Source organism: Ictidomys tridecemlineatus, unplaced genomic scaffold, assembly GCF_052094955.1.
Source record: "Ictidomys tridecemlineatus isolate mIctTri1 unplaced genomic scaffold, mIctTri1.hap1 Scaffold_58, whole genome shotgun sequence".
NCBI lineage: Eukaryota > Metazoa > Chordata > Mammalia > Rodentia > Sciuridae > Ictidomys > Ictidomys tridecemlineatus.
The window spans coordinates 726,534-736,324 of NW_027523917.1; positions in this window are offsets into that span (position 1 = coordinate 726,534).

A 9,791-nucleotide genomic window follows, 5' to 3' on the forward strand; every position below is an offset into this window, starting at 1 on the left:
AGCAACTTAGCAAGGCCCTAAGCAACTTAGCAGACTCTTTCTCTAAATAAAATACAAAAAGGCTGGGGATGTGGCTCAATAGTAAAAGTGCTCTTGGGTCCAATCCCTGGCACACACACACACACACACACACACACACACACACACACACACACAAAATGCATTTAACATAGATGCAAACTGTTTATCCGAGAGGTGACACCACTTGACCCAAGTTATAGAGTCAGTATGCAGTCGAAGGGGGAAATTAAACTCAGGACCTCTCTCTAAATCCACTGCCAAGGATAATTAGCTGCCTTCTTGCAGATGTTGAGGGCTCCAAAATAACTCGCCTAAGACAGGAAGCTGTGGAGGAAGGACTTGAACTCACATTTTCAGACACACAGTTCAGGATTCCTTCCAGTTTCCTTCCTGCTTTCGAGAGTCAGCCATCTGACTGGGCAAAGGAAGGGGACCCCCTTCTGGCTGTCTTTGCCTCCCAGGACTCAGTTCCCCCAAGGACTCTGCTGATTCTAAGCGTCTCTTTGGGTTCTTGTGCCACCTGGTGGTAATATCTTAAACTGCATCAGACCTCACTAATGAACCAGCCCAAGCCTTCTTTGGAACCAGGTGTTTGCTCTAGTTCTCTGGAAGGAAATAGAACTGGTGCTTAGGTCCAAGTGTAGGCTCCTTGCTGTCCTGGATGGACATGCCACACTCTCCTTTTTTCTCAGCTTCCTGAATGGCCTCCCTGACTCCATTCCAGCCTCCTCCAGTCTGTTCTCTGCATAACCAGCCAGAGAACCCAAAATGAACCACGCTATTCACTCCACTCCCTGTTTATACTCCCCATAGTGGATTTTTTTTTTTTTGGTGGTGGTGGTGCTGGGGATTGAACTCACGGCCTAGTGCATGCAAGGCAAGTGCTTTACCAACCAGCTATATCCTCAGCCCCTACACTCTCTCTAGAGTCCATTTTCTTAGGATGAAGTCCATCCTCCTTATGGCCTGCAGGACACAGTCAATGGTCGTCCCCACCTCTCTCTCTCCCTGCCTCCACCCTGTCTCTCTCTGATCTTCAGCCTCCTCATCTTCTTCCAATTGCTTGTGTCTGTCCGAGCCACTTCCTAAGTCAGCCTTTACACACACAGCCCCACACCTAGCCAATTCCCTACCCTGTACCTGGAAAATTGCTAAGTTCCTGTTTGTGAAGCTGAAATACGACTACCTCAGAGATGCACTGTTTTGAACCTCGGCCTGACCTTTGCTAGGCAAGTACTCTACCCTGAGCTGCACCCCCAGCCCAAGAACGCACTTTTATATTCCCCTGCAATGCCACTCCCAGAGTGCTCTTTGGACTTGCAGTTACTTATGCAATGACTGCCTTTATTGTAGTTAACAAGAACCCCATCTCACTCAATCTCACTCAATGGGGCACTCCCAGCACCAGGCACAATTCCTAGACATGTAGCTTCTCAATATTTGTTAAATGAATGAATGGATTAAAATGAAGCAAAGGAAAAACCTGATACTTAGTAAGCTCGATATGCCACAAAGTACTCTAAATTATGTGTTTGTGTGTGAGTCTGTGTGTGTGCGCGCGTGCGTGCGCACAACTGGGGAATGAACCCAGGGGTGCTCTACCACTGGCCTGCATCACCAGAACGCCCCTCTTTTTTTGAGTCAGGGTCTCTATAAGTTGCCCAGGCTGGCTTTGAACAAGTGATCCTTCTGCCTCAGCCTCCTGAGTCACTGGGATTACAGGCACAAGCCACTGTTCCAAAAGAAAAGCCCTTATAACCATTACCTCACATGAGCTATGACATGGCCATTATTAGCTTCATCTTACAGGTGTAGAAACAGTCTGAAAATTTAAACTGGTGGGGCATAATGACACATTCCTGTAGTTCTAGCCAATCAGAGGATTGAGGCAGGAGGATCATTTGAGCCTGACCAGGCACTGTGGCGAACACCTGTGTTCACAGCAATTTGGGAAGTTGAGGCAGGAGGATTGCAAGTTCAAAGCCAGCCTTGGCAATTTATTGAGGCCTTAAGCAATTTAGCGAGACCCTGTCTCAACATGAAACATAAAAAAGGTTGGGGATATGACTCAGTGGTTAAACGCCCCTTGGTTCAATCCAAACCCTGGTACAAAAACAAACCAACCAACAACAACAACAAAAATCGTAATGCATCCATTGCTGGGCATGGTGGATCATGCATGTAATCCCAGTGTCATGAGAGGCTGAGGTAGGAGGATCAAAAGTTCAAAGCCAGCCTCAGCAATTTAACAGGTCCCTAAGCCACTTAGCAAGACCCTGTCTCAAAATAAAAAATGAAAAAAGGGCTGGGGATGTTGCTCAGTGGTTAAGTGTTCCTGGGTTCAATTCCTAGTACTTAACAAAACAAATAAATAAATAAAAACAAAAACCTTACTATAAGGCTATTTAAAAAAAAGAATGCATACAAAAACTATTGACATCTGAATAATGTCTGTATTCTGCTTAACAGTATTATACTGGTACAGTTTTTTGAGGTGATTATATCCGGTTTTGACATTGGCTATATTTATGCAGGATAGGTAAAGGGTACATAGGAATTTTTATGCAAGTTTCTGCAACTTCCTGTGAGTCTATAATTATTTTATTTTTTTTTAATTTGTTTATTGGTGCGTTATAATCATACATAATAGTGGGATTCACTGTTACATGTTCATACATGCACACTATAATTATTTTAAAATAAGGATTCTTTAAAATGAAAGCACAATTTTTCTGTATCCTGATTGTGGTTACATGATTCTATACATGTCTCAAATCTCATTAAACTGTACATACAAAAAGTCAATATTATCATACATAAATTTCTAAAAATGTGGTCAAACAAAGACTTCTTCAGATTAACAAAAGCTGAGAGAATTCATTACTACCAGACCTGTACTCTATGAAATCTTCTTTTAAAAAAGTTTTTAATTGTAGATGGACACAATACCTTTGTTTTATTTATTTTTATATGGTGCTGAGGATTGAACCCAGTGCCTTACTCAAGCCACTAGGACACCTCTACCTTAAAAATTCATAAACCAAAAGCACACTGCATTTCCAGAGGGATTTCAGAGGTCACTGTTACCGTCAGGACTTGAAAGATGCAGGAGTGGTGATTCCCACCACATCCCATCCCCCCCATCTGTTTGGTCTGTGCAGAAGGCTCAGGGGGATGAGTGTGGGTTATTATAAGTTCAGTGACTCTATTGCAGCCACCATCTAGATACGGTGTCATGATCTGGTCCCACGGTCCCAAACCATCATGTGACACACTCACACCCATCGTAAGCCACCATGTAACATGCTCACCTCCATCCCACACCATCAAATGACACACTCCAATCCCCAATTCTGGCACGCAGCTACTGATCTGCAACTTGCCTTCCTTCCCCTTCCCTGTCCATCATGGCCATCACAAGGGACTTTCTTAGATCTGGAAAGGACAGCAAGACACCTTCATTGTCCTGCCTCAGGAGTGTATCAACTCTCTAGATCAACGTCCCAACTTAGTTCACAGAGATCTCGATGACCTTCCTCTTCCACGAGGTACCACCTGGCCCATTACATGGACGTCGTCACGCTGAAGTGGTGACTGTCCTACACTCGGTGATCCATGTGCATGTGAAAGGTAGGGGGAGGAAGTCCAGCTGGAATTCAGAGCCTCAGCAAAATATCTAGGGGTCCAGCAGTGTGGGTATGCTGAGATACCCTTCTACAGTTGCTCCATTGGTACCCCTACGTCCAAGAAAGCAGCATGGTGCCATTGGGCACCTCTGCACTTGAAAGATATTGTATTCTTCATTTGGATGTGTTGCTCTGACCCATTTACTGGGTGATCAAAAAAAACCTGCTCTATCTATCTATCTATCTATCTATCTATCTATCTATATATATATATATATATATATATATATATATATATAATATATAGATATATAGATATATAGATATAGATCTATATCTATCTATATCTATCTATCTATCTATCTATCTATCTATCTATCTATCTATCTATCTATCTATCTATCTATCTATCTATATTTCAGTACCAGGGATTGAAACTAGGGGTGATCTACCACTGAGCCACATCTCCAGCCCTTTTTTATTTATTTTGAGGCAGAGTCTTGCTAAATTACTAAAACTGGCCATGAACTTGTGATGCTTCTGCCTCAGCCTCTTCAGGTGTGTACCATCAGGCCTTGTTGAAAAACTGCTAGCTTTTTTTTTTTAGTACCGAGGATTAAACTCAGGGGCACTCAACTGCCGGGCCCCATCCCCAGCCCTATTTTGTATTTTATTTAGAGACAAGGTCTCACTGAGTGGCTTAGTGCCTTGCTTTTGCTGAGATTGGCTTTGAACTCACGATCCTCCTGCCTCAGCCTCCCATGATTCTGGGATTACTGGCATGTACCCCTGTGCCTGCCAAACTTATATGTCACTTTTTCTATATAGCAGGAAGAGAATGTAGAATGTTGGCAATTTTGAGGGCATATAAATGATTATTTGGGTAATGAATAGATCCAGAATTGTGTGTGTGTGTGTGTGTACATGTGCTGGGGATGGAACCCAGTAGGTCTGACCACTGGGCTGCATCCTCTTTACAATCTGAATGAGCCCCAGGGACAAACGCTATCTTGTTAGGGACATCTGTACAGGGGCAGCGACCTCCAGCCTTCTTTCCTGAGATAGATAAGGGGATTTCAAGGTGGGGGTGGAGGAGGCCCCAATCCCATTTGCAGCCTCCTCTTCGCATAGATCAGGGAACTCCGGGGGCTCCCGGTGCTTGGGTGGGCAGAAGCCACCAGCTTTCTCCTAGGTAATGAGCCCGACACACCCCAAACCCCACTGTTTTGGAGGCACCTTCTCTGAGCCCAATAAGCCCCAGAGGTAAGCCCTCCTGCAGGACTGCTTCTGTGACTCTTGCAGAAAGCCACGCCTCATCCTGGGGTGGACGTCACATCTGGGATGTGACCATGCCTGGGCCACCCTGGCCATCAGCTGCCCTGGGTGACAGATGTGTGCTGTTGGTGGCTTCTTTTCCTTCTGTTCAGAGGCTGACCACAGCTGATATGACATCTGACACTAGAGCCCTGCGTCTTGCTGAGGTGGACATTAGGGTTTTGATTGATGTTGCCTAATGCAGACTGGAGAGTGGCCAGGGGGCTCTGCACTCTCCAGGTGCTTTGAGCAGAGGAGCACCCCAAAGAGGAAACCCATGACCTCCACAAGAGGCTTTGCAGAGATCCAGGAAACCCAAGGGTCTTCCTCTTTGCTCAACCCTTTCAAGTCTCCCTCTGCAAGCTTCGGTTTTGACCGACCTCTAGACTCCTGCATCCAGCCACCACTCATCGATCCACTCTCAAACATGTAGACTGCCTCAAATAGTCATTTGCCTACACTCATAAAAATCAGTTCGTCTCCTTGTGTTTTAGAATTAAAATGTGGCCACTCCCTGGATCCTGAATTTGACCTTAATATAAACTACAATTTGGGACCACATGTTCCTCCAGCAGGACACTCAAGAGAATGTGGCATTCTGATTTTGAGGATGCCGATCACTTGGTTCACAATTTACATTTGTTGGAAAAAATTTGCAAGTTTGTGCATTCCCATTACCACTTAATATGAGTGTTAAGTTCAGGTTTACTCCATTCTGTGTACCCTATTCACCCAAAGGGGAAAACCTCTCCCGTAATGGCGACAATTTATTTTGAAGGTTACAGGGACTGTGATTTACCACTTCAACTGCATTTTTTTCTGAAGCTTCTCTCTCCAACAAATCCATTCCAGTCAGAACAGCCATTAGCAGTTATGCAGTAAATGAGGGCAGAGGCAAGACCTGAACCCAGGACTTCTGAACCCAGGACTTCCATCTCCAGAGCCCATGTGCTGATTCCCTAGAACATTTCAATTCTTTTTTCTTTTTGGAGACGTATTGAGGACTAAATCCTGGGGTGCTTTACCATTAAGCCACATCCCCAATCCTTTTTACTTTTATATTTTTGAGACAGGGACTCACCAAGTTGCTGAGGCTAGCCTCGAACTTGAGATCCTCCTGCCTCAGCCTCCTGAGTGGCTGGGATTACAGGCGTGTGCCACATCAGACTAGAGCACTTCTAATAGTGAGAAGATGTGCTTTCTGCCGTGGATAGGCCCATCTGTGTCCCATCTCACTCCTGATTAGTCAATGACATAACCTTCTGCTGGACAGCTATGTATAACCAAGGACGGATTGGCGCTGCCGTCCCGGCTCCCACTGCCTCACACCAGCCCTGCGATCCTTCATTTTTCACAGAACCAGCAGCCAAGCCCAGGCCCGGCCCAGCCCCAGGCACTGCCCAGTGTGTCCGGTCCCAACAGAACGAACGGGCAGATATTCACTACTGGAAAACACGAAAAACAGCAGACAGATGTAGCTCCACTCGCAAGACCCTGGGGTCATTCCAGCCCCCCCCCCAGTTTAAAAATAAATAAAAGCAGAAGAGAGCAAATGCCAAGGAGCTTGCATTGTTCAGCCTGGAAATGGAAACTAGGACCAGGGTGTGGCCTAGGGGCAGAGTTCCCACCCAGCAGGCGTGAGGCCTTGGATCTGAGCCCCAGCCCTTCAAACGGAAACCAACATTGACACAGACAAATTAGAATAGAACCAGCAAATAGCAGAGGAGGGCTCTGGGCTGCAGGTGTAGCTCAGGTCCAGACCTGCCTAGCATGCAGGAGGGCGGGATACATCTCCAGCACCTCCCCCTGCTGGCCCACAAGGTGGTGCAGGTCGAGTCTGAGTATTTCAAACCATTGGAAGTGAGTGGGGGAGGGAGGGACTGGCCTCCAATGATCAGCAATGAGCTTGCTTTCTGTAAGAGCACCCTTAGCCTTGGGTGGCAAGGCAGCAGGGTCCCTGGGCCCAGAGTTAGAAGTCCTCCTGGACTGGGGGCAGAGTCCTGGACTCTGCACTCGGGTCACCCAGATTGCTTTGAACCCTGGGCTTCTTCAGAGAAATTGACTACAGATGTGTCCTGGGGTGTTCCCAGCCTTGGAGAGGATGGAGAGTCAGGCTCCTGATGACCCGGTGACCCAGTGAGCTCCTAGCACGTGCCAAGTACTTTCCATACAGTTTTCAAATCTCCATGCCAGACTGGACCGACTGGTCATTCTTTGCTCAGAGACACTGGTGTTCACAAGAGAAACCATGTGCCCAGTGAGACCCAGACTAAGAGCTCTGGGTGGGACGGGCAGGAAGATTTTCAGCGGTCCCCTGGTATCCACAGGATATTAATTTTTTTTTCTTTTTTGGTACTGGGGATTGAACCCAGGGAGTCTCTACCACTGAGCCACACCCCTAGCCCTTTTGCTTTTATTGGGAGACTGGGTCTGACTAATTGCTGAGGCTGTCCTTGAACTTGAGATACTCCTGTGTCGGCCTCCTGGGTCTGGGATTACAGGCATGTGCCACCACACTCAGCCCTCATTTTATCTTTTAATTTTGAGCCTGATATAAGAGGTTGAGCCTGGTATAAGGGACTGAGCCAGGCACTTTACCACTGAGCTACAGCCCTGCTCTGAGGAATAGAAGGAGGATGTCAACCTGGGCCCTGGGGAGGAGCCTAACACACCTGGCAGGCTGGGCTTCCTGCCCCTTGGGAGCCACTGTCATGTAGGAAGCTCAGCCCTCCTGAGACCACCAGGCTGAGAAGGAGGCCCTGGTGGGCATCAGGCCACATACAGAAGAGGACCAGAGGGCGCTGAGGTACATACCAGCCACTCAGGAGGCTGAGGCAGGAGGAACACAGGTTGGAGGTCAGCCTTAACAACTTAGCAAAACCTTGTCTCAAAAAATAAATAAATAAACAAGGACTGGGGATGCAGCTCAGTCATAAAGCACCCCTGGGTTCACCTCATACCAAAAAGAGACCTCCTGAGGGGAGGTCCTACTCGTGGGAGCAGAGACATTGTTCCTGATGTGCCTCTCAAATTCCCGAGCCAGGAACACCGAGCAACGGTTCCAGATCTACACGGCCCAGCTCAGGTGTGTCCTACGGCCCTGGACAGCTGGAACATCCCAAGTCCTAATCTAAGCCAAAGTCCCATCTTGGCCTCAAAGAACTGGTGGGGCTGGGCCGGTGTCTAGGAGGTACAGATGCAGAATGCTCACCCAGCCCTGCGAGGCCCTGGGCTTTGGTCCCAGTTCTACAAAAATCCATAAAACAAAACCAGGCGCCAGGTGGATCTTAACTGGATCCCACACTTCCTACTGAGAAGCCTCTAATCCCTCTAGGTGTTTCCGTTACTCTTGGAACAAATCCGAGCCCTTTCCCATGGTCTCAGAGGCCATGCACCGCCCAGGGACAAAAGTAGCTCCAGAATATGCCAGGCCTTTCTTGCCTGGGGCTCCTCTTCTTCCCGCCAGCCTTGCCTGGAGAGGGTGGGTCACTTACCAGGTTGAGATGACTTCCTAGGTCCACTAGGGCCTCCTGCCTGACCCTGGGCTTTTCTTTTTTCTGTCCTAGTTCATGAACCGGTTTTGACCACCTCTGGCCCCAGCTCTGGGAACACGGCAGGTGCCGAAATCCAGGTGCCTGGGCCTCAGCAGATGCTCACTGAGCGAATGCAGCTGCGCTGATAGGGACTCTCAGTATGCTCCTGACAGGCAGGGCCTGGTGTGGGTGGAGAGGAGACAAGGTAAAGGGTATTTCCAGGGGATCTGCTCAGCAAACTTGCTTAAGAAGATTGTTAACAAATATGAGCTGGGGCCTGAAGCCAGAGAGCAGCTTTGACCACCAGCCCTCGGAAGGCCGATTTTTCATGTCTGAAGCCGCAGAGGGTGAAAGGAGATTTGGGAGCAAGAAATGGGGGTCAAAGCATGGATTCCTATCATCATGGCTGCCACCACCTAGAGTCTTTCAGTGTCAGGGTTCTTCCTACAGGGGCATTTCCTAGGCAACACTGAGCCCCAGACAGCACTAGGGCCCTTTATCCTAAAAAAAGCATCGTCTAAGGAACAATGACATTTTAAAGAATGTTAGATAACAGTCAGGCATGGTGGTACATGCCTGTAATCCTAGAAACTGGGGAGGGTGAAGCAGGAGGATTGCAAGTTGGAGGCCAGCCTCAACACTTGAATTTAGCAAGACCACAGCAACATGTTAAGACCTTGTTTAAAAATAAAAAATAAAAAGGACTGGGGATAAAGCTCAGTGGTAAAGGGCCTCTGAGCTAAATCCTCCATACAAATAAAAATGGGTCAGATAACAGTTTTAAGTGGTGGCTCTTTTGGACTAATTTATACTCTAGGCCCTAACACACTAGACTGAAAATCAAAATGTAGTAACCCATACTATACTCAAACAAAAATTAAGCTGATATAGGATCTTTGTAGGAATCAGGATAGAAAGAAGACAAAACTTGAATTCCCAAAGAGTCCTTTACAATGGCATGACAAGTTTTTTTTTTTTTTTTTTTAAGATGGACACAACACAATGCCTTTATTTATTTATTTATTTATTTATTTATTTATTTATTTTATGTGGTGCTGAGAATCGAACCCGGGTCCTGCCGGTGCAAAACGGGCGCTCTACCTCTGAGACACAATCCTAGCCCCACATGACAAATTTTAATCCTTATCTTTTTTGTGCAATCAAAAATTTAATAAGAGGGATGTAGATGTTGCTTTGTTGGACAGTGCTTTCCTGGCATGCATGAAACCGTGGGGTCAATCCCTGCTTAAAAAAGAAAAATTACTAGCAAAAATACTATTTTTTTTAAATGTGTACT